Consider the following 24834-nt stretch of genomic DNA (forward strand, 5'->3'; position numbering starts at 1 on the left):
GGCTAAGCTAAAGGTTAGGCTAGCGGACAACCGACGGTGCTACAAACCATCCATTCCCTCCGTTATCATGGGGAATGTGAACTTGCTGCCGAATAAGGTCGACAAGCTATCCGCACTGAACAACCAGTGGATTTACCGCGAGAGCAGCTTATTTATTTTTACGGAGACATGGCTAACACACCTTGTACCGGATGCTAATATGGACCTGTGGGGATTCACTGCTGTGTGAGCCGACAGAGACACTAAAGCATGCGGGAAAGGCAAAGGTGGGGGACTCATCATTTATGTGAACAACCACTGGTGTAACCCGGGACATATCTCCGTAAAGACAGTCTTATGTTGCCCACACTTGGAGCGGCTAGCCGTTAGCCTGCGGCCATATTATCTGCCGAGGGAGTTCAGTCACGTGATCACCATCTGTGTCATCCTTCCGAGGGCAGACACAGCCACTGCATGTGAGAGGATTCACTCTGTTACAGCAAGGCTGCAGACACAGCACCCTGAGGCATTTATCATAATTTCTGGGGACTTTAATCATGCTACTTTGGACTCTACTTTGGCTGCTTTTTACCAGGCTGTGGACTGTCCAACTAGGAACAACAGGACAATTGACTTGCTGTATGCTAATGTGAGGGATGCATACAGAGTCACACCCCTCCGCCCACTAGGGAAGTCTGACCACAACCTGGTTTGTCTACAGCCGAAGTACACCCCCCTGGTTCAAAGCCAGCCTGCAACAACTAGCTCCATCAGGAGGTGGTCCCCTGAAATGGAAGATGCCCTCAGAGACTGCTATGACACCACAGACTGGGATGTGCTGCTTAGCCCATACTGTGAGGACATAGAGGGGCTGACACACTGTCTGAACAGATTACCTCAACTTCTGTGCAGATGTGGTTTCCCCTGCTAAGACTGTATAGTGTTACCCTAATAACAAGTCATGGGTAACACAGGAAGTCAAAGCTGTCCTCAGCAGGAAGAAGGCCACCTTCAGGAACAGCGGCAGGGAGGCGATGAAAGCAGCATGGCAGGAGGTGAAACGCTGTGTGAGGGAAGCTAAGGACAGCTACAGGAGAAAGGTGGAGCAGAAGCTGAAGGAGAACAGCATGAGGGATGTCTGGGAAGGTGTGAAAACCATCACAGGCCACAACACAAAGACCGGAGTCGTTGAGGGGACAATGGAGAGGGCAAAGGAGTTGAATGACTTCTTCAACAGGTTCAACCAGCCCACGTCCCCCCCCACCCTCCCCCTCACTGCAGCCATCTCTCCTTCTTCCCTCAACACACCTCCCCCCAGTCATCGCAGGAGCCCCCTCCTCCCCCACCTCAACACAGACTCCTCCATGCATTACTGCAGACCAGGTCAGAGGTCAACTGAGGAAGCTTCACCCCAGGAAAGCAGCAGGCCCGGACAAGGTGTGTCCCCGACTACTGAAGACCTGCGCTGCTGAACTGGGTTAACCACTCCAATGCATTTTCAACCTCAGCCTGCAGCTGGGGAGAGTGCCCACCCTCTGGAAGATATCATGCATCATTCCAGTTCCCAAGAAAAAATGGCCCAGTGAGCTGAACAACTTCCGACCTGGTGGCACTCACTTTACATCTGATGAAGACGTTGGAGAGGCTCTTCCTCAGCCTCCTCAGACCGCAGGTGCAACATGCCCAGGACTGTCTGCAGTTTGTGTACTGGGCAGGTGTTGGTATGGAAGATGCCATCCTCTACCTGCTACACCGAGCCCACTCACATCTGGATAAGGGAAATGGCACAGTGAGGATCCTTTTCTTGGACTTCTCGAGTGCCTTCAACACCATCCAGCCCCTTATGCTTCAGGACAAACTGAACAGGATGCGAGTGGACCCCTGCCTGGTCACCTGGATCTCCAGCTACCTCACCGACAGGCCACAGCACGTCAGGCTGAAGGACATCATGTCTGACACTGTGATTAGCAGCACCGGAGCACCCCAGGGCATGGTGCTGGCCCCTCTTCTCTTCACCCTGTACACCGCGGACTTCTGCTACAACTCGGAGCTGTGTCACATTCAGAAGTTTGCCGATGACACAGCCATCGTTGGGTGTATCAGTAACAACAGAGAGGAGGAGTATAGGAGCCTGGTGAGGGACTTTGCCATTTGATGCAACAGGAACCATTTGCAGCTCAACACCTCGAAGACCAAGGAGCTCGTCATTGACTTTGGGAGGTCCAGACCAAGGTCACGACCAGTTCTGATCAAGGGAGATGAGGTGGAGGCTGTGGATTCCTACAAGTACCTCAGGCTGTGACTGGACAGCAAGCTGGACTGGACTTGCAACACCAACCACTTGTACAGGAAGGGACAGAGCAGGCTATACTTCCCGAGGAAGCTGCGGTCCTTTAACATCTGCAGGAAACTCCTGTAGATGTTCTATCAGTCCGTGATCGCCAGTGTCCTGTTTTACACCGTGGTGTGCTGGGGGGGCAGCACATCCAAGAAGGACACATCCAGGCTGGACAAACTGATCAGGCGGGCCGGCTCTGTGGTCGGCATGAAGCTGGACTCTCTGATGATAGTGGCAGAGAAGTGGACTATGGACAAACTACTGAACATCATGGACGATGCCAGTCACCCTCTGCACACCGTCATCAGCAACCAGAGGAGCCTGTTCAGTGACAGAATGCTCTTTCCCAAGTGCAGGATGAACAGACTTAAAACTCCTTTGTCCCTCACACCATCAGACTGTACAACTCCTCTCTGGGGGGGAGGAGGGGTAACAGGAGGACAGAGGACGGGAAGGAGCAGTCGCCTAGCCTGACAATAGCAATACTGGACAATGTGCAATATAATGTGCAATACCTCTTCTGTTGGATTTTTTCCCTTCCTCTTCCTCATATCTTATTCTTTTTTATATTTGTATATGTAAATACCTAATTTAATCTAATTTATCTAGAAGTTTTTCTCTATTTCTATTCTCTGTTTATCCTGTAATGATGCTACTGGAATTTTAATTTCCCTGAGGGAACCTGCCCAAAGGGATCAATAAAGTTCTAATCTAATCTAATCTAATCTAATCTAATCTAATCTAATCTAATCTAATCTAATCTAATCTAATGAGAACAGGTAACTGGTTGGATTAATATTCATTTTAACCTTTCTTTCATATTGATATGGATACAGTGAAACTGTTATGTTGGTGTCATTTATATCTCTTTGAATCATTTCGTTTTGTTTCCAAGCAACAGACACAAAGCAGCTACACAGCATGATGAAAGTCAAATTGCATATGATAAGAAAATGAAATACTACTTGCAAGCTATTTTACTACTCAGTAGCATTATTCCTGACATAAACACCATGCTAAATGGGTGAAAGAGGAGGTCAGTGAATGACAGCCTACCTGTTTCTATCATTGTAACACAAATTATACAATGGTGTTGATAAATAAAGCTCTGAAAATCTCTGAATTATGACATGACCTCTAGTATAAAGTTGTGAAAAAAGGCCTGCAGCAAGTTTCTCCTCAGCTGCTGCTGATCAAAAGGAGCTCAGAAGTTTTGGAATGAAAGCCTAGGTTATTTTACCACAGTGCTGAAAAGTACAAAGCCTCTCCTTCCTGTGCTAGCTGACAGTGCTTCTTCATGTAAAAAGCAAATGTCATTGCTGTAGAAGACGGAAGAAGGGAAACTGACCACGTATAAAGAACTGTTAAACCATATATTCATTCATTCATTCATTCATTCATCAGCAAATGCTTTATTATTGGCCAGTTTTGTGGTGTGTTCATACCCTGAATGGGCATTCATTGCAGGACACCATGTACACACACACACACACACACACACACACACACACACACACTGTTTATGGCACCTACTGGCATATTTTTGAGAGGTAGGAGGAAACCAGAGCACCCAGAGGAAGCCTGCACAGATACTGAGAGAACATGCACAGAAAATCCACATGGACAGTAACCCAAGCTCTGTGCCACCCTACAGAGTATATTTTCCATTTTTATATTTGACTTTGTATAAAGGCTTTTATCAGCGAGTGAAAATATTACATCAGATTTCCTTCCATAATAAACCAAATTTAAAACAACAGTATGAAATCTCATTAGGGGAACATCTGTAGTATGAATTATATGATAAATGTGAGGTTTGATACCTGTCCAAAGCAATAAGATGCCACTTGTGTTCAACAAGGCATTTGTTCGCATTAAAATTTCAAATCTTTATTTATTTATTTATTTATTTACTTAGGCAGCATGGTGGTGCTGTGGTAAGAATGTTGTCTAACAGCAAGTAAGTTCTGGGTTCAAATCTGCTGGTCGACTATGGTCTTTCTGTATGGAGTTTGCATGTTCTCATCGTGCCTGCGTGGGTTTCACCTGAGTGCTCTGGCTTCATCCAGCAGTCCAAAGACATGCAGATTAGGTCAACAGGTTACACTAAATTGTCCACAGGTGTGAATGGCTGTCTGTCTCTCTGTGTTAGTCCAGTGATAGACTTGAGACCTGTCCAGGTCAGGCTGGTAGTAATTGAGTCCAGAAATTTTAAGGACTTGTGACTTGACTTGGACTTGAGCACTGATGACTCGGACTTGGACTTGTGCATGAAGTGCATTCGGACTCGTAAACTAGAGATGAGAACTTGGATTTTTTCTTTATTTTTTGTAACATGCTATATAAATTTGGCATAAGATATTTATATCTACATTAATTTTTATACTAACTTCATGCAAGAGAATGCACATTCACCTGTTCATATGTCATGTTCAGGAACAAACTGACGTTAATGACGCTAAAATGCCTGGAGAGAATGTCCCTAGGATTGTCCACTTTGCTTATACAGACTTCTCCTGCAGTGGGGAAAAAATGCACTGCTATGTGTTCCATATGTAGAAGAACTATTGAGGGTACGACAGGGACAACCTCGAACTTCAATCGTCATTTGGCAAGACTCCACCTAGAGAAGGAAGTGACACACTATGTTCATTGCTCTGTTGATAGCGGGGCTTGCTTGCTGAGCGATGAACTAGCTAGTGTTAAACCTCTCTCGTTATTTGCCCTGTTGATAGTGGGGCTTGCTGAGCGATGAACAAGCATTTTATCTGTAGCCTATTAACTAAAACGGGGCAGTCAAGCAGTAATGTTAGTCTAACACAGCAGTAGAGACAGTTTCACATAAAGGCAGTACTAGCTACCATCAAATGGTGCAGTTGGAGTCTTATTTTCGGACTCGACTCGGATCAATAGGGGACTTGACTTGGACTCAACTCGAAATTTTCTTTAATGACTTGGACTTGACTCTGACTTGAACACTGGGGACTCGAGGCTGCATTCAAACTTGAGGTTTAGTGACTCGACTACAACACTGGTCCAGGTTGTGTGTGTGTGTGTAGGCACTGCCTAAGGCTACATCCACACGACAACGGCAACAAGATTTTATTTAAAAAAATATCGCGTCCACATGGGCAATGGATCAGTAAAATATCAGGTACATATGGCAATGCAACGCTTGCTGAAAATGATGCAATACACATGCCACACCTCTAGGGGCGCTGTAAGACGGTCCCATCGGAGACACCAGAACAATAGAAGAAGTAGACGCATGCGTATAAACCCCTTCTTCTACCCGGTGTGAAGCACTGTCAGGAACAAACACACAACAAGAAGAAGATGGCTGCGACTACGCGAGGAAATTGTGCCTTCTGTGTGTACAAATGAGTTTTATTAGTGTGCATAGTTTTATATAACTTAATTTTCTTATTGTGTGTGAACATTTTGAAAAGCATTTTTATATAATTTATATAACTTTTTATATTGTGTGTGAACATTTTGAAAAGCAGTCTTATCCAATAAAAAAAAGAAATTCAAGAAATGGTTCATTTACTTGTTTATTTAAAAGAAAAGCTGTATACAAAAGTGAATGCAATTAAGTGGTTCATACAAAACAGCGAGAGTGCTGCTTGTTCTAGTCATGTGGTTGTGACGTCATCGTAAACAAATCCATTCTACTCATCCAGACGACTTCGCAACGGCGCCGTTGCCAGATTTTTCCACTCTGGAACCCGTTCTCAAAAATATCATTGTGGGGCACCCAAAACGCCGGTGCCGTGTGGACGCCAGGCCGAAACGATAAACAATTTTACCAGATTCACCTGAATCCGTTGCCGTGTGGACAGGGCCTAAAAGCGGAGCTCCCGATGATTGTAAAATGTGTTTGTAAGTGGCAATCAGATCCGTCACTCATTATTCATGTTACGGCCAGAGCCGTCAGCCCAGGGAGCTGTATTTGTTATACCATGGGCGCAGATAGAGGGGGGGACGGGGGGGATTCGTCCCACCCAGATTTAAATTCACCTTGTTCAGTCCCCCCCACTTATAGGGAGGAAAAAACATCTATGCTGTCTTTCTTTGCATAAGGCAAACCTCACGGAAAAATCAAAAGACTAATTACCATTCGGTTTATTGAGGTGCACAGCAGTACATTTTTTTTTGATTGATTTATTTCGCAATAGAAACATATACATAACATGTGAACATATAAATATAAATATTGCAGAGGATAACACAAAAAGTAAAAATACTTATTTCCATTGTGGTCCTCGAAATACATACATAGTTGCAACTGCGCAGACTGCACAGGTTGCGAGCTCGAGCTCGGTTGCTATGGTTACCCACAACAAGTTTGACAGGTATATCGGGGACAGCTCCTCCTAGTTCAGGACCCCAACACGGCATGATGAAGGGTGCCAAAAGGCAGAAAACGATTGCATCGTTTTTTCAAAAAACAACGACTGTAAGTAAACTGTGCCTTACTTTATCATATCACCTTGCAATTTTTTGATAGTCTGTTCAAAGTAATGTCGTAGTGAAAGTAAAATCGTACAGAGTAGAGATGCCTTTCTGGTAGCCTTCTTCTTTCGGTGGTAGCCTGTAGATACAGTGCTCAGAAGGCAGTTTTAATGTTTAATCTGGCGTTCCCTGCCATAATTTCAGTGAGCATATTGTTTCATAAGGAAACTTTGCGAAGAGTTGTTGACTGACTGCCGCTCACGCAACACACAGGCATAGTTAGAAAGTCAGGATGCACTGGTTTACACTTTACACACACACACGTAGCCCAGCCTCTCGCTATGTTTAACTGTTGGAACTTAGCGGTTTTAAAACTAGTTTTGCAGTTTTGCAATTTCTGTGAGTGATGATAATGTGTAAACTTTGGATTTCCATAGGCTATGTTAAAATGTTATCATTGTCCTGGCCTGCAGGTAGTTCCTGGTGATGGCAGTGAGGGAGATGAAATAACATGTATACACACTACCGTTCAAAAGTTTGGAGTCACCCAGACAATTTTGTGTTTTCCATGAAAAGTCACACTTTTATTTACCACCATAAGTTGTAAAATGAATAGAAAATATAGTCAAGACATTTTTCTGGCCATTTTGAGCATTTAATCGACCCCACAAATGTGAAGCTCCAGAAACTCAATCTGCTCAAAGGAAGGTCAGTTTTATAGCTTCTCTAAAGAGCTCAACTGTTTTCAGCTGTGCTAACATGATTGTACAAGGGTTTTCTAATCATCCATTAGCCTTCTGAGGCAATGAGCAAACACATTGTACCATTAGAACACTGGAGTGATAGTTGCTGGAAATGGGCCTCTATACACCTATGGAGATATTGCACCAAAAACCAGACATTTGCAGCTAGAATAGTCATTTACCACATTAGCAATGTACAGAGTGTATTTTTGATTAGTTTAAAGTGATCTTCATTGATAAGAACAGTGCTTTTCTTTCAAAAATAAGGACATTTCAAAGTGCCCCCAAACTTTTGAACGGTAGTGTGTGTATATATATATATATATATATATATATATATATATATATATATATATACACACACACACACACACACACACATATATATTACACACAAAATGGAATCATTTGCTGACAGCTCAGTCCCCCCCAGTTCAAAAATCCTATCTGCGCCCCTGTGTTATACTACAGACACTCGCTGCTGCGTTTATATTCACCATGTGCCTATGTCAGAGATTTAGTACGGTATGTTATAAAGTTTTGCTGTCTGTCATCCTGATGTGTCATTCATGCACAATGTAAAGTTTATGTGCACTGTTTATTGAGTGTGTTTTGTTTGTGTTTAGTGCATTGGTTGAACTGTGGTTTAGCACGAGACTTTGAGCAGAGAGGCTAATGGTCCACATTTGGCTAATTTGTACAGGTTTGCACCTTTGGTTGAGTGGAACAAAGTGTCACGTTCAGAGCAGAGTCTGTAAACATTACTCGGCAAAATCGTGTATTTGTTTACAACCATTTTACATTAATTGTTTTTGTTTTGTTTTCTTCAGGTTTCACAGTGCTTGGTGTACGGTGTATGGTGTTTGATGTCCGGTGTTCGATGCTGTACTCATGTTTAAGAGGAATAAAATGCATACGCACCCATCAGAGACTCTCTGCTGTTGTTCTGAATGCCAAGGGCTGCTACAGTGTTAGGAAATAATCAAACATTATTTTTAAAAAAAAGCAAACTAAAAATAAGCGCTGGATAAAACCCCATCTATCTTTTGTAAATCAAGATCCAAATTTCATTGTCCTGTGGTCAGGTGTTTATGAAATATGTTGCCTTGAACTTATGATCAGGTTCCCTGTGGTGGTACACATACGCCGTATGTGTGCACGGACATCATACAGTCGCAAAAGCCATCAAAAATCAGGTTGATTCATTACCATATTATCTTAAGTATGGAGCTCCACTCTACATGCTCTACACACAGGGAGCTCTGCTATTATTTGCTCAAGAATTAATTTTGCTAAAGTGACTCTTGCTATATTTCTTCCTTTGGCTTCTCTTGATAGTGGAGATATAACGGCAGATATCCCAACCAGTTATTTCAATGAAAATCGGCAGTGTAGTTACTCCAGACCAGCATACGACCGTCAGGCAATCCTAGATCTACGCGAATCCAGCAGCGGAGTACTCATAGAGGTGACCACTCTGGATCTTCTACGCAGACTTGGACTGCTATGTCGGCTACATCCAGCGGTCTACAGTATGGAGCAGTCTTACTAGAGGAGTCTGCCAGCGGAGGAGATGGAGACGGTGTGACAGAAAGCGGAAGCGGGGATGCTGCACGGGGCTAACAGCTAAGCTAAAGGCTAACCCATGTAGAACGCCGCTTCCTTCCATCCTGCTGTCTAACGTCCACTCCTTAGAGAACAAACTGGACTACCTGAAGCTGGAATTAACAACAAAACGGGAGGTGAGAGACTTCTGCACCATAATTCTCACAGAGACATGGTTAAAATCATCCATCCCAGACGACGCCATTAGCATAGAGGGGCTAACAACATTCCGGTCAGACAGATGCAGCTCTCTTACGGGTAAATCCCGGGGCAGCGATGTTTGCATATGTGCCAACAATAACTGGTGCAACAACGGGGAGATAGTCTCAAGTCACTGCTCTCATGATGTAGAACTACTGACTGTTAAATGCAGGCCCTTTTATTTACCCCGGGAATTCACTATTATTATCATAGCAGTGTACATTCCGCCCAGCACAAACACCAGAGAAGCCCTGAATGTCTTATACTGTTCCATCAGTGAACTGCAATCTACACATCCTGAGGGAATTTTCATCATGGCAGGGGATTTTAATCAGGCCAATATGAAAACTGTTTCCTCACTTCCACCAGTATGTGGATTTTGTAACCAGGGGAGAGAACACGCTGGACCTGGCTTAAAGCAACATCAAATGCCGCTTTTCCACTACAAACGCGGCTGAGTCGGGCTGAGCCGTGCCGTGCTGAGTTGGGCTGAGTCGAGCTGAGCGGGGCTGTTGGAGTTGCATTTCGACTACAACCGCGCTGAACCGTGCTGGCTGGAAGTGGGTGGACACATTGGGTGGAGTTAGCGAAAGTGGGTGGACGTCACGTGATGTCGTTAAGCAGCGCAAACAGTGACATCAGTGAGCTTTTAAGCGGTAGTCTCACGACCCGAATAGTAAACAATAAACATGGAGGACATGGAGTCGTTAGTGTTGCTGGTCTTGGTTCTGTGGCTTGTTGTCACCGACAACGCCAACAGATACTGGCAAGAGCATATAGATGAGGCGAGGTGCATAAGGCTTCAGAAATTCTCGTAATTCTTCTTCTTCCGGGTTTACGGTGTTTACAGATCCCAGCGTGCTCGCGGGGCGTGTGGGCATGTGAGGACACTCCTCCTCACCAATCAGTGCACAGGGGAGTGTCTCCTCACGCCCCCAGCCTCACTCGGCTCGGTTTGGCTCGCTTCAGCCCCACTCCAAAACCGTGCGAGTTTTAGGGGCTAAGCAGGGCTGAAGCGAGCTGAGTCGTGCTGTTCTTTGGTAGTCGAAACGCGAGCCGTGTCGGGCTGAAGTGAGCTGAAGCGAGCTGAAGTGAGCTGAAAAAGGGTAGTGGAAAAGGGCCAAAAGAGGCATTCAGGGCTGCACCCCGCCCCCACCTTGGCTCCTCAGACCATCTCTCTGTGATGCTAATACCTGCATACAAGCCCCTGCTGATCAGGAAAACCCCCACAGTGAAGCAGGTGAGGGTTTGGCCTGCGGGAGCTATGGAAGCATTACAGGACTGCTTCGAGCACACAGACTGGGACATGTTCAAGGCAGCTGCTACAGACAATGATCACACACAGGTGGAGAAGTATGCTGAGTCTGTCTCTGCATTCATTCAGAAGCGCATGGAGGATGTTAGTGTGATCAGAAACATCTCCACATGGGCCAACAAGAAACCCTGGATGACCAGAGAGGTACACGCAATGCTGAAAGCACGGAATGATGCTTTTAAATCTGGCGACATGGTGGCACTCAGAACAGGTAGAGCCAACCTGAACCATGCCATAAGAGCTGTAAAGCGTGCCCATGGCCAGAAAGTGCAGGACTTCTTCCATGACCCACAAACACCAGACGAATGTGGCAGGGTATCCAAGTCATCACAGAGTACAAAGCTACTCCTCCCCCGCGACGACAACATCAACTTTCTCAACGAACTCAATAACTTCTTTGGGAGGTTTGAGGCACTCAACACCACTCCTGTGAGGAAATTTATTCCTCGCCCTGACGATCAGTCTGGACACAGCTAATGTCCGTAAAACCCTGAGGAGAGTGAACACACAGAAAGCAACCAGTCCTGGTGGCATACCAGGATGGGTGCTCAAAGAATGTGCTGATCAGCTGGCTGGGGTTTTCACAGACATCTTCAACACCTCACTGATCCAGGCTGTGGTACCAACATGTCTAAAGACTGCTACAATCATCCCAGTGCCTAAAAAACCCATAATCTCCTCCCTCAATGATTACCACCCTGTAGCACTCACCCCCATAATGATGAAGTGCTTTGAGAGGCTGGTAAAGGACCACATTGTCTTCAGACTCCCCCCCCCCCATATTCGACCCATACCAGTTTGCTTATCGCCCTAATTGCTCCACAGAGGATGCCATCTCCTCTGTACCCCATCTGAGCTTAGAACATCTGGAAGGGAAGGACACACATGTACGGATGTTGTTTTTGGACTTCAGCTCAGCATTCAATATCATCATCCCACAGCACCTGGTGAGCAAACTGGCCCCTCTTGGTTTCAGCTCCCCCCTGTGTAACTGGCTGCTTGACTTTCTCACTAACAGACGTCAGTCTGTGCAGGTGGGCAACAACACCTCCAGTGTCATCTCCCTGAGCACCGGCTCCCCTCAGGGCTGTGTCCTGAGCCCGCTGCTGTTTACCCTGATGACCCATGACTGCTGTCCCAGGTCCACTACTAACCATATCATGAAGTTTGCAGATGACAACAGTAGTGGGCCTTATCCAGGGTAACAATGACGTGGCCTACAGAGAGGAGGTGATACACCTAGTGGACTGGTGCAAAACCAACAACCTGGTCCTGAATGTAGCCAAAACCAAAGAAATCATCATCTACTTCAGGAGGAGCCAACCCACTCACATACCACTCATCATCAACCACACAGCAGTGGAGAGAGTCAGTAGCACAAAGTTCCTGGGGGTGCAGATAATGGACACTCTGACCTGGTCCCATCACACCGGGGCCCTTGTAAAGAGGGCTCAGAAACGCATGCACTTTCTGCATCGGATGAAGAAGGCACATCTCCCCCCTCTAATTCTCACCACCTTCTACAGAGGCACTATAGCGAGCATACTGACTTGCTGCATCTCTGTCTGGTCAGGAGCCTGCAGGGCCTGTGACTGGAAGTCCCTGCAGAGGGTGGTGAAGACAGCAGAGAAAATCATTGGGACTTCACTTCCTCCATTACAGGATATTGCAGAAAAACGCTGCCTGACCAGGGCTCACATCATCAGCAGAGATACCTCCCACCCTCATTATGGACTGTTCTCACTGCTGGTTTCTGGAAAGAGGCTATGCAGCCTCCGGAGTAGAACAGCCAGGTTCTACAACAGCTTTTTCCCACATGCCATAAGACTGTTGAATCAAATTAATCCCCCCCACTACCACCACCTAGGCAATATACCTTATATTCAAGCAATACACTTTATATTGTATATAGGATTTTATACAGTTTTCTTATATTTATTTATTTTGCATTTTTTAGGTAATATACTTGCTACTGTTTCGTTATTGCACTACACTGAGCCAAAGCAACGCAAGCTCGTTCTGATGTGTATTGTCTGATACAAATCTGAATGACAATAAAGAAAGTCTAAGTCTAAGTCTTAAGCCAACACACAGATAGTTTAATGGGTTAAAGCTTGCTGACTTTTTTTTTTCATTTAATTATCTCAGCATTTGACCAACTGACTGGCGGATTATTTTGCTTCTAGAATTAAACTGTTGAAATAAGCAAAATGATCTGCAAATAGAATCAGACAATTTCAAGCTTGAAATTAGTAAAGCAATCTAATAGAGAAATATTAGTTAAATTTGCCTATATTCAAAATATTTTATGGAATTGTTATGTCAATGCTACAATATTTTAATTTCTTTTACCACCTTTTTTAGCACCAGTGTTACCTCAAAAAGTTCTTGAGCTCATAGAACTATTTCAAATATCCTTAATATGGTGTATTATCATACCATTGTAAACCTCCAGTCTCCAGCATATGGCAAACTATAATGCAACTATTGAAATACTGCATGACTGAATTCATGAATGCTATAATGAAACCTACTAAGACCAGTCATCATGTGATTCCACAAGGAGTGGCATAGTTTCCCAGATTGCCCTTCACAGTGCTCATGGGCCATTTCTTACACACATAGGTGATAGAGATTACAGCCTCCTGCTGGTTTTGTTTTGGTGTGACAGTCATGACCTGTGGACTGTTGATTGAGTCAGGCTCTTGGTCTGTGTGGAAATAAAACACAATCACTGCTGAATGGACAACAACTGAGCATGAGAGTAACTGTAACTCCGGCACCCTGTTATTGTGTGTTTGTGAGAGAGAACTGTTGAGTGATTCTGGACAACACAATCAGTAGACAGTCCTAGTCCTACAGGACACCACAGACATGCATGACCAGCTTCCAGTCATTTCCATGATTGCGATAAGAAAAGTATGTTAAAATTATCATCCAGTCACTATTATGAGACAGCAAATGCCTTACAGTTGAATGCAAAGTTTTAATTACCGGTATATATGCGATGCATTATTTTAGACAAATAACTATGAGGCAAAAGTAACAAAACCACAAAAAATTGATTAAACTTAAAGTAAATCATACAAGTTGGGGAACAGTCATGTGATTTGATAAACAGATTTCATTAAACTAGTGTTAATTTTATAAAACTTGGGCCAAGTTTGCTGTTTCTCCCCATGTTTGTAATTCATCATTTATTATTCATACCACAAAGCTACAATTAACATAACAGATGGTGATACGTGTGGGTGGAAGAAACAAATGTTCATTGATTAAAAAGAAAGGCAATGAAAAGTCATTAAAAATGAATCTGATCATTAGAAATGTAATTTGATAATCATTAGGACTGCATGACTTATTGCTATTAATTATCATTATTATTTGGCTCAATTTTGACATCACAATTATCAACTTTTTTTGTCAATTTAAAAACAAACCTTTAATTGTGCTGTATCATGTAAATTCATCAGAATTACATTGTGCTCTGTGATCTTGGATTTATTCAAATGTATAAATATTGCTATACAGCCATACAATTCATACATCATCACTCAACTAATTACATCACTATCCAAAAGACGTCAGCATGACTCAGAAGCCCATAAAACACAGGAGTATAATTTTGCAAGCAAGTACTCTGTGAAGGAATAAAAAGCTAAAAATGTCTCACATATGCACCATATAGGTGTAAATGCATCATTACTCTAAAGAGGTTAGGGGCTGATGATAAAGAAGACAACCCTCGCCAGGGATATGAGTCATGCTTCAATTTCCGTTGGGACAGATTTCTTGCCCGTGTCATGGTGCATGGGGTATCATGGTGTGTGATTAGTCCTTTCTAATACAGAGTGACCATGGATCACTTCGAAGTCATACCTCAATTACTTAAGCCTGTTAGAATTAGTACAAACAGCAGGGTGACAGATGGAAACCATGCCAGAAATAATAAAGAACACCAAAGAGAAATGAAAAGGCCATAGCAGCTCACTTTGAAACTAAATATCACCAATCAAACCTATGAATGGGCCAATGAGCTGTCAGCTGGACTTAAAGAAATTAAATAGCAAATAAATGTGTCTGAAGAATGAACCAATTTCCCCTCAGAAATGAAAACGACACATGAAAAAAAAGAATGAAATATTACATAGTGGGTGGCACGGTGGTGTAGTGGTTAGCGCTGCTGCCTCACAGCAAAAAGGTCCTGGGTTCAAGCCCCGTGGCCGGTGAGGGCCTTTCTGTGCGGAGTTTGCATGTTCTCCCCGTGTCCGCGTGGGTTTCCTCCGGGTGCTCCGGTTTCCCCCACAGTCCAAAGACATGCAGGTTAGGTTAACTGGTGACTCTAAATTGACCGTAGGTGTGAGTGTGAATGGTTGTCTGTGTCTATGTGTCAGCCCTGTGATGACCTGGCGACTTGTCCAAGGTGTACCCCGCCTTTCACCCATAGTCAGCTGGGATAGGCTCCAGCTTGCCTGCGACCCTGTAGAACAGGATAAAGCGGCTACAGATAATGAGATGAGATGAGATAAATGTGTCTGAAGAATGAACCAATTTCCCCTCAGAAATGAAAACGACACATGAAAAAAAATAATGAAATATTACGTAGTGGGCGGCCTGGTGGTGTAGTGGTTAGCGCTGTTGCCTCACAGCAAAAAGGTCCTGGGTTCAAGCCCCGTGGCCGGTGAGGGCCTTTCTGTGCGGAGTTTGCATGTTCTCCCTGTGTCCACGTGGGTTTCCTCCGGGTGCTCCGGTTTCCCCCACAGTCCAAAGACATGCAGGTTAGGTTAACTGGTGACTCTAAATTGACTGTAGGTGTGAATGTGAGTGTGAATGGTTGTCTGTGTCTATGTGTCAGCCCTGTGATGACCTGGCAACTTGTCCAGGGTGTACCCCGCCTTTCGCCCGTAGTCAGCTGGGATAGGCTCCAGCTTGCCTGCGACACTGTAGAAGGATAAAGCGGCTAGAGATAATGAGATGAGATGAGATTACGTATAATGAATTCATCTGTTGCATAGTCTTCCCTGTCTTATCATTAAAAGTACAGCTGTTCCAACTAAGCATGACCATCCATTGAGAAAGACAGAAAGAGAGAGAGAGCTCTCCAGCAGTGTTAATAATCAGTAACACGTTCTCTGTTTATGATTCAGGCCTCGGCATTGACACTTGAGTGGGATTCCATTAGCGGAGGGCTGAGCTCTTTACCAGATTAGGAATGACATGCTATATTCTAAAAACTAGTAAACTGTTGTGAGAGAAAAATAAACCTATCCGAGGAAGAATGTTTTCAAATTACTTTCTAGAAAATTAAAAAACCTAATAAATCATAAAAAATGTAATAAATATATTTATTCTCCTCCATGCCAAGGGAATACAGCATGTGCAAGGGTCTTATGTATAATGAAACTGCACAGCTCTTCATGAGAACTCTTTAATCACTTAAAAATCTTTTACGTACCATATACAGTATAATAAAATGCTAACCATCCCTGATTTTAACATCAAAACAAGACGTCTGCCGTTGAAATGAATAGCCTTCAACAGCTGCACCATAAACCCTTGGCATTTTTTCTCTAAACTACAGTGCCAATAATGCTGACAGTGCCAAATAAAAAGGAATCATTTAGAATAGTTAGAGTGTACGGTATATTTTGCCTCTTGGTTGTAGAGTTTAGATTACTGCAGTAACCTTGTAGCTCCAGTGCAAAAAAGAATCAATTGCTAGACACTAGACACATTTCAATGAGTTGATGAAAAGAAAAATGGTGTGTATTTGACCCCCCCCCCCAAAAAAAAAAAAAAAACCTTTAATACATATACAGCACATCTGGGCCCAGCTGGATTTACAGAAACACTGAGAGTTCATTCAGCACTGCCAATTTTATTGTGCTTCTTCAGCTAAAGACAAAACGAGACCAAACTGTGAGTGAACTGCGGATACTCCCAGGGGTATCTGTCTCTCATAAGCACCGAAGCACACGTCATTGTGACACTGTTACAAAATGCCTGAAACAGACAGAATGATGAAAGCAATGCCAAGGATATACAACACAGTGGCCAGTCTCAAAATCAAACTCCTTGTGTTTGTGTGTACGAGTAGGTGGTGGTTCTTTAAAACGCAGCACCTCACACTCACATCTCTGCAGCGGCTTCACCACCCCAGATTAAACCTACACCGTATCTGCTCTCGTTTCCTCAGATGGTGGGAAAAAACCCATCACATTTAACAACAAGCAACTCCCACATCATCCCACAACATATATTGCTTTCCAGACTGCAGAATCCATCCAGATTTAATCTGGCAGGCTAAAGTTTCTTGTCATGTATCATGTCTAATGCTTGCAACAGGACAGACACTGAAGACTTGCTGCATCCATTCTCAGTCATGTATGAGCTCTTATGCAATTCGGAATGCAACAGATTTGTAACACTCAGCCTGTGCAACCAATGCATGTAACAGACTTTTTTTTTTTCTTTATGTGGTTCATGGTTCTATGATCTGGAAAAACACCCCAAAAATTCAATTACTACTTGAGAAACAAGGGAAGAGGTTATAATTCAACCCATGCAACTGCTGAACGGCTGTCATGTGTGGTGAAAGAAAGCATGCATACAAATACACGCACGTGCAGATCAAGATACCTGAAGTGTTCTCTCTCTCTCTTTTTTTACCCCCCCCCCAAAAAAAAGAAAATCAGAGCAGGATCATGTGAGCGGTGTGCATTTTAAACTCACGTTCTCTCCATGCATTGATGCTCAAGGTTCTCTGTCCCCCGCTGGATCTCGTGCGCGCGTGCTCGCTCTGAACAGCAGCCGCGTCCTCACTCTCTCTCTCTCTCTCTCTCTCTCTCTCTCTCTCTTTCTTTCTTCTGTCGTGTCCTGTTTTCTCTCCACAGACTCCTAAAGCAGACAGAAAAAAATTCCCCCACGCAAATTCAAAATATATTCCTCAAACACGAATATAAGGTCCGTTGGATGAAACAAATAGCTCGTCTGTCGTCAGTGTGTGCGCGCGCTTCTCTGTGTGGCGGGCGGCAGCTCTGCTCTTTCTGCTCTCTCTCTCTCTCTCTCTCTCTCATGGACTCGACCCTCCACATCCCGCTCCTCTACTCCTTCAGGTTACAGTGTTTGCTATCCCAGTACACATGATGAACCTGATCACGAGGACAGCGTGTGTTGAATCAATTCCCACAGTTCTCCTGCTCTGCTTTTTAATTTTTTTTCTTTAATACATCACACTCACCTGACTGAACTTACCAGCTCATTAACACACCAGTCATGGTTGAATGGGTATCACTAAAATTCAGTTCATCACACACTCATCATACACATTCTTTCATTCATCTTCTGTAAACACTTCAGTAAGTCATCCTGGTCAGAGTCATGATAAGGGTCATTGGGATGAGGCAGGAGAATTCACCTTGGATGGGACACCAGTGGGCAGCATGATGATGCTGTGGTTCTCACTGTTGCTCCACAGCAAGAAGGTTCTGTACTGGGACCTTTTTATGTGGAGTTTGTATGTTCTCCCAGTGCCTGCATGAGTTTCATCCAGGTGCTCTGGTTTCGTCCCACAGTCCAAAAACATGCAGATAAGGTCAACTGGCTATTCTAATTTGCCCATTGTGAGTGCAAAAGGTTGTCTCTGTAACAGAGTGTACTCTGCCTCTTGCCTGATGCTAGCTGGGATTGGCTCCAATTTCCCTTGCGACTCTGATGGATAAGCTGTGCAGATAATGGATGTATGGATGGGACACCAGTCCGTTGCAAGGCACCCTACACACACTCATGAGGCAGTTTATTACACTAAAAAAAAACAACATGGGTGTCTGTTACATGAACCTAAGTCTAACATGTCACGGTTGACATTTAGGTCACTCAACAAAATTGTTTCTGGCTAAGTTAACGCATTTTACTTGGGTGGAAATACTTTCCATAATTTTATTACGTTCACTGAGCGAGTTATTTTTTTGAGTGTATAGCCAATCAGCTTACCTGCGTTTTTTGGAAAGTGGGAGGAACCTGGATGACACCCACATGAACACATTACATTACATTGTAGGCATTTAGCAGACGTGCTTATCCAGAGCGACATACAACATACCCAGGGCAGCCTGGGGAGCAGTTGGGGGTTAGGTGCCTTGCTCAAGGGCACTTCAGCCATTCCTTTTGGTCCCAAAGCTGCTTCTCTAATCATTAGGCGATGGCTTCCCACACATGCAAAACTCCACACACAGTACTGAGTTAAAAAAAAAATAAAAATCCACATTTTATTTAACTGCTTTCTCAGATTCCACAGTGAATGAAGGTGATGGATGCTTTGGAGGAGGTTAAAAAAGGTGTTTACATGATGGTGTTGCAGCGGGTAGCGTTGCCGCTTCACAGATCCAGTGTTCCCAGTTTGATGTTATTACTGTGTCATCCAGGTTCTCTGGTTTCCTCCCACAACAATACACCCTGGTAGGTCTCTGGGTATGAATGAGTGTGTGAATGTGTGTGTGTGCATGATACCCTGTGATGGACTGGCATCCCATTCAGGGTGTAATTCCAGTTCCACAACAACCACAACCCTGCCCAATATAACGTGGTTACTGAAGATGATGATGGTTTACATCACCTAGAAGAAAGTGTCTCCCACTAAGTGTTATATTAAATATTTTAATAGACTACCCTTAATAAATAGGACATGTTAGTTGCCTTCCTTGTATATGTCATAGGCACGTACAGGTACTAAAACAAAGCAACAACAACACAAGCATTTGGAAATGGTAGGGTAAGGTACTAAAAATGTAATATTATAAGTGAAGCTAGGGACAAGTTTGCTGGGGGCTGGGGGGTGCAATAACAAGACGCAGACCAATAACAAAAACAAGAACTGTAGTGATAACAAATATAGTGCAGTAAAAAAGATGTGCAAGTAACCCTATACAGTATTCACACCAAATGTGGCGAGTGCATCAAAATTTGTTCTTGCTGCCCTGCCAACAATGATGCTGGGAAGTTTGCAAACACGGTGACATAGATGAAATAGGCGGCTACAAGGTTGCTCAGAATGCATCGTCTTGCTAACTTTATTTAAAAGGGCCGCAAAGCAAAAATACACATCAACCGCTTTGTTATAATAGTAATAATAATAATAATAATAATAATAATAATTTATTTAAATAATTAAATATGAAATAGGTTAACAATACTATTAGGGAGAGCAAGTAGACTTTTTATTTTTACTTTTTTTTTTGCCTTGTTGAAAAAAAAAAGAAAACTGCAAAAGTGACTGCTTTCATTTTAACATTTCCAACATACACCTCATCTTGTAATACCTCCCATTCGACATCATCGTTCAAGTCACATGTAAGTAAGTAGCCAACACTCTTTTACATGCTATGGCACTACTTAGCATGCAATTCCCTCCCATTTTCACAAAATATATTATACATTTCACCAACTCACCTGAAACACCTACAGTTTTCAACACCTTGGTCCATGCTTTGTTTGTTTTTAAATTTATGTCCCTGTATGCAAACTGGGGCACATCATAAATAATGGGGAAACCCATCACCGCAATTATCAGTTTCTCCTCCAAGGTTGGCTACTTGGGAACAGTTTGAATGGAACCAGAATTTACATGACTGTGTTCTCTAGGATTCTTTCAAATGGAGCCCTTCTAAATTCCCACTGGTTGTCGTCGAACCCCATTGCAGTTCATTACCAAAAAGTTGTCTGGACTTCAACTTTATTCTGATACTGATACTGCCTATGACATGCTGCCAGTGATGTCATTGCTGACAGACGCTGGCTCACAGAGAAAATGAATGACTTCTGGTCATTTTGATGCTTTCTCCATGTTTGGTGTGAACGTACTGTAGGGTGAAGACATCATCCACAGGATGAGTGAGCAGCAGCAGTTTTACGAGTGGCATACACATTTGTATAAAAAAAAACAGTTCTTGTGGCTGGTGTTGTTGGATGTGTGGTAAACATCACTTTTATTCCACTTTTATTCCACTTTTATTCTGGAAGTGTTTCATGAAACATGTCCTTTCTTAGGACTTCAAAAAACATCTTTGCAAACCATGAAACACTGTGTGTTTCATCTACTTCATAATTTCTCTAATTTAGTATTTATCTGAGGTATATATTTTTCTTTTATATATATATATATATATATATATATATATATATATATATATATATATATATATATATATATTATACACACGTGTGTGTGTGTACATATGTATATATGTATACATATATTTACATATATTTAATGTATGTGTGTGTATATATACAGTGGGGGAAGTAATTATTTGATCACCTGCTGATTTTGTAAGTTTGCCTGGTTACAAAGAAATGAGCAGTCTATAATTTTTATGGTACTTTTATTTTAGCAGATAGAGAAAGAATATCAACAAAAAAGTCCAGAAAAACACACCATATAAAGGTTATGAATTCATTTGCATTTGATCAAATGAAATAAGTATTTCATCCCCTACAAACCAGCAAGAATTCTGGCTCCCACAGACCGGTTACTGTATATGCCCATGAGGCACACAGATTAGTCTGTCAATTTAAGAAAGTACTCCTAATTTCTACTTGTTATGGTTAAAAAAGACACCTGTCAACAGAATCAACCTCTTCCAACCTCTCCACCACCATGGGCAAGACCAAAGAACTTTCAAAGGATATCAGGGACAAGATTGTAGACCTGCACAAGGCTGGAATGGGCTACAAGGCCATCAGCAAGAACCTTGGTGAGAAGGAAACAACTGTTAGTGCAATTATTAGAAAATGGAAGAAATACAAAATGATCATCACTTGCCCTTGGCCTGGAACTCCATGCAAGATCTCGCCTCGTGGGGTAAGGATGATCATGAGAAGGGTGAGGGATCAGCCCAGAACTACATGGGAGGAACTTGTTAATGATCTCAAGGAAGCTGGGACCATAGTCACCAAGAAAACCATTGAAATCCTGCAGTGCCCGCAAGGTCCCCCTGCTCAAGAAGGCACATGTACAGGCCCATCTGAAGTTTGCCAGTGAGCACCTAAATGATTCAGAGAAGGCTTGGGAGAAAGTGATGTGGTCAGATGAGACCAAAATGGAACTCTTTGGCATCAACTCAACTCATCATGTTTGGAGGGAGAGAAATCTCATCTCATCTCATCTCATTATCTCTAGCCGCTTTATCCTGTTCTACAGGGTTGCAGGCAAGCTGGAGCCTATCCCAGCTGACTACAGGTGAAAGGCAGGGTACACCTTGGACAAGTCGCCAGGTCATCACAGGGCTGACACATAGACACAGACAACCATTCACACTCAATTTAGAGTCACCAATTAACCTAACCTGCATGTCTTTGGACTGTGGGGGAAACCGGAGCACCTGGAGGAAACCCATGCAGACAATAGGGCTGGGTATCACCAGATACCTCATGATACGATACTATGGCGATATTTTGCCCACGATAACGATAATATCACAGTACAGCGATTCTGCGATAATCGATATATTGCAAGAAATTTCAACCACATCACGATATCTGTGTCACTGAAGAAAATCAGAATTTATTGACCACTGTAAAATTACATTTCACATACATAACTACACACTCTTGCCAGACATATATTTGTCTCTATTCCACTGCTGGCAAAACCAAGAGTTGCTTCACTACAACATACAGAAAATTCCCATTTCTGTGCTAGTATTCTCAACTTTTCTGTAAGCATGGACACATCAGTGCTGCTTAACAAGCAGAATCAAATTGTTTTATGAAAACTTAAAACTTGCACTGCAGACTGCACATACATTTCAGTGCTAACACTAATATCAATTTGTTCTTTGTAAACTTGAGAACATATACCGGAGAACATTTAACTTGTGCTTATTTTGCAGGAACAACACACTGTCTGAAACACATTGAAAAGTGCAGTGTGCATCTTAGTCTCCTACTGCGCATGCGCGAAGCCTACTGCGCATGCGCAGAACACATGAATTAGCAAGTTCTCATACAGACCGGTTTATTATTCAAAACAAGGCATTACAAATTATTTGACTCGGCCAAAGACTCGACCAATACGCACAAAACATAAAAATCGGCAAATGCGTGAAATACTCACCAATTTTCTATCAGCCCAGCTGATCAGTAGGACAAAACTACTGTTGAATTTTCCTACCCTCCTGGATTTCGCGCATGCGCAGTAGGCTTGGTAGGACAAATCCAAGAGGTAGGATAACTTTACAGAACACTGGCTCACTGTTTTTTTCTCCTTTCCTTTGGAATCCAAAGTGCCTCCAAACATCTGCCTTAAAGTTCGGCGGTGTCTCTAGGTTTACGTTAACAGCCATGCTTGCTTGTTTTTTTTCCTCACTGCAACCGCCGGGGAAAAAAGAGAAGACGAAGAGTGCCTTGCAGTGAGGGAGCGGCACAGCGACACCTCACGGAGCGGAGGTGCGGAAGTCGTACTGGATTTACAACCCGTCTGAAACATGATTTATTATTTGAAAAAATATCGATATTCAAATTTTGAGTATCGATATTGAATCAGAAGACAAAGTATATATCGCTGTACCGATATTTTTGCACACCCCTAGCAGACAACATGCAAACTCCACACAGAAAGGCCCTCATCGGCCACAGGGCTCGAACCCGGACCTTCTTGCTGTGAGGCAACAGCGCTAACTACTACACCACCGTACCACCCTGGAGGGAGAGAAATGCTGAATACAGTCCCAAGAACACTATCCCCACCGTCAAGCACGGAGGTGGAAACATTATGCTTTGGGGCTGTTTCTCTGCTAAGGGTACAGGACAACTTCACTGCATTGAGGGGCCGATGGACGGGGCCATGCGCCATAAGCTCTTGGAAGAGAACCTCCTTCCCTCAGTCAGAACACTGAAGATGGGTCATGGATGGATCTTCCAGCATGACAACGACTCAAAACATACGGCCAAGGCAACAAAGGAGTTGCTCAAGAAGAAGCACATAAAGGTCATGGAGTGGCCTCACCAGTCTCTAGACCTTAATCCTATATAAAATTTGTGGAGCGAGCTGAAACTTCAAGTTGTCAAGTGACAGCTTTGAAACCTTCAGAATTTGGAGAGGATCTGTAAAGAGGAGTGGACCAAAATCCCTCGTAAGATGTGTGCAAACCTGGTGACCAACTACAAGAAACATCTGAATACTGTGCTTGTCAACAAGGGTTTCTCCACAAAGTATTAAGTCATGTTTTGCTTAGGGACCAAATACTTATTTCACTTGATCAAATACAAATGGATTTATAACCTTTATATGTGTTTTTTTCTGGACTTTTTTGTTGATATTCTGTCTCTATCTGCTAAAATAAAAGTGCCATAAAAATTATAGACTGCTCATTTCTTTGTAACCGGGCAAAATTACAAAATCAGCAGGGGATCAAATAATTATTTTCCCCACTCTGTGTGTGTGTGTGTGTGTGTGTGTGTGTGTTTATATATACTACCATTCAAAAGTTTGGGGTCACTTTGAAATTTCCTTATTTTTGAAAGAAAAGCACTGTTATTTTCAATGAAGATCACTTTAAACTAATCAGAAATACACTCTATACATTGCTAATGTGGTAAATGACTATTCAGCTGCAAATGTCTGGTTTTTGGTGCAATATCTACATAGGTGTATAGAGGCCCATTTCCAGCAACTATCACTCCAGTGTTCTAATGGTACAATGTGTTTGCTCATTGCCTCAGAAGGCTAATGGATGATTAGAAAACCCTTGTACAATCATGTTAGCACAGCTGAAAACAGTTTAGCTCTTTAGAGAAGCTATAAAACTGACCTTCCTTTGAGCAGATTGAGTTTCTGGAGCATCACATTTGTAGGGTTGATTAAATGCTCAAAATGGCCAGAAAAATGTCTTGACTATATTTTCTATTCATTTTACAACTTATGGTGGTAAATAAAAGTGTGACTTTTCATGGAAAACACAAAATTGTCTGGGTGACCCCAAACTTTTGAACGGTAGTATATGTAATTTTATATATATATATATATATATATATATATATAGGGGTGGCACGGTGGTGTAGTGGTTAGCGCTGTCGCCTCACAGCAAGAAGGTCCTGGGTTCGAGCCCCGGGGCCGGCGAGGGCCTTTCTGTGTGGAGTTTGCATGTTCTCCCCATGTCCGCGTGGGTGTGCTCCGGTTTCCCCCACAGTCCAAAGACATG

The 24834-nt window shown here is 43.1% G+C and overlaps 1 protein-coding gene across 1 annotated transcript in view; it reads right to left on the minus strand.

Moving 5' to 3' along the window:
* The window catches only part of ptprfa (protein tyrosine phosphatase receptor type Fa), a 498031-nt gene extending 480368 nt beyond the window's left edge, over positions 1 to 17663 (minus strand). Inside the window, exon 1 of the mRNA XM_060919685.1 lies at positions 17369 to 17663. The gene's annotated coding sequence lies outside the window, so the exon portion shown is untranslated. The remainder of the gene's footprint in view (positions 1 to 17368) is intronic.
* Positions 17664 to 24834: the final 7171 nt, after the last annotated feature.

This window comes from Neoarius graeffei, chromosome 4, assembly GCF_027579695.1.
Source record: "Neoarius graeffei isolate fNeoGra1 chromosome 4, fNeoGra1.pri, whole genome shotgun sequence".
NCBI classification, from domain to species: domain Eukaryota; kingdom Metazoa; phylum Chordata; class Actinopteri; order Siluriformes; family Ariidae; genus Neoarius; species Neoarius graeffei.